The sequence below is a fragment of the Babylonia areolata genome, chromosome 9 (assembly GCF_041734735.1).
Source record: "Babylonia areolata isolate BAREFJ2019XMU chromosome 9, ASM4173473v1, whole genome shotgun sequence".
In the NCBI taxonomy this organism is placed as follows: domain Eukaryota; kingdom Metazoa; phylum Mollusca; class Gastropoda; order Neogastropoda; family Buccinidae; genus Babylonia; species Babylonia areolata.
This window is the reverse complement of record NC_134884.1, coordinates 17685657-17687185: the sequence shown is the minus strand read 5'-3', so window position 1 is coordinate 17687185 and position 1529 is coordinate 17685657. Positions and strand designations below refer to the sequence as shown.

The following is a 1529-nucleotide window of genomic DNA, read 5'->3' as shown; positions in this document are numbered from 1 at the left end:
ACGTGCTCCATTGTGTGTTGACTATGTAATTTCATAATAGAAATGAAATTTTGGACGAAAAACGTAGACGTTGTTTTGCGGCAGCTGTGCCACCAATTTGTCAGTTCTGTGCCAAACAATATATAGAAGCAAGAAAAGCAATCGGTTGACCGGACCATGGCCTGACCACATGTTTTTGTGACTGCCTTCAAGTGGCTACTAGTTGTAAAAGCAAATAAAAGTTCCTAATGCTTTGGGGCCACTCAGTCTATAATAGTATGGGTATTTGATTTTAAAGCAAAACAAAACACACACACACACACACACACACACACACAAAATCACAGCTATCGCAGACGCAGATGTAGTTCGAACCGTTTTAGTTCAGTTATAGAGCGTTCGCTTTGTATGTGAAAGGCGCCGGCTTCGATACCAGTTTCTCCATTTGACTCTTCTTCTTTCACCAATAAAGTCCACTTTCTTTCTTCATTCCTGTCGTCTTCATTGCTCTAATATAATGATGCTTAAAAATCACTCCTATAGCAGATGGGGATGTAGCTCAGTGGTAGAGCGTTCGCTTTGCATGTGAAAGGCCCCGGGTTCGATCCCCGGCATCTCCACTTTTTTTTTTTTTTTTTTTCATAGGGGGAGGGAGGGTGGATATACTTCTTCATTTGCGTTTCTCACCCCCACCCCACCACACACATACATACACATCCGTTCCACCTCTTACTCCCTCCCCCCTCCTCTCTCTTTCTATATATATATATGTATACTATATATATATATATATATATATATATATATACTGCTCTCTCTCTCTCTCTCTCTGTCGATCTGTTTCTTTATCCTTATTACACATATTCAAGTTCAGTCTAGCATCGGCTTCCACTGAACAAAGTCGAACTGCATGTTTGGTGCATTTCTCTTATGCATGTGTGGGTGTATGTGTGAATGTGTGTCTTCATGTTTTACACTTATTCGCTTATTTATCACCATTGTTGTCTTATTTATTTATGTTTTATTATTATCATTTTATTAGTATGACTAATATTATTACTACTACCTTTTTCTATATTATATTTATTATTTATTTATTTATTTATGCAAGCTTATCTATTATTTATTCCCCCGTTTTGGGGGGGGGGGGGGGGTTGGTTTTTTTTTGGGGGGGTTTCAAGGCCTGACTAAGCGCGTTGGGTTACGCTGCTGGTCAGGCATCTGCTTGGCTTGGCAGATGTGGTGTAGCGTATATGGTTTTGTCCGAACGCAGTGACGCCTCCTTGAGCTACTGAAACTGAAACTGAAAGTCGAATCTCACTGAACGGCTGCCACTGGCACTGAGCCGGTGCCCGAGTCTCCAAGGCAGTGAGACTGAATAACAACTGACTTGGCCGGAAAGCAAGTTCAGTTCATTTTCTTGCGTATGACTGCCATTGCTTTAAGCATGATAAATAAACCGATTTGTAACCAGCCAAATTCTCGCCTCATCATGCACACAAACTTGAATTCAGTGTTGTTCCGCCGCCGGCGGCACCCCGGCGGCCGCC

At 41.8% G+C, this 1529-nt stretch overlaps 1 non-coding gene across 1 annotated transcript; it reads left to right on the top strand.

Annotated features, from left to right (window-relative positions):
* The first annotated feature begins 527 nt into the window (after positions 1 to 527).
* On the top strand, positions 528 to 599 carry Trnaa-ugc (transfer RNA alanine (anticodon UGC)). The gene has a single exon. It is a non-coding gene; the product is annotated as a tRNA-Ala (tRNA).
* The last annotated feature ends 930 nt before the right edge of the window (positions 600 to 1529 follow it).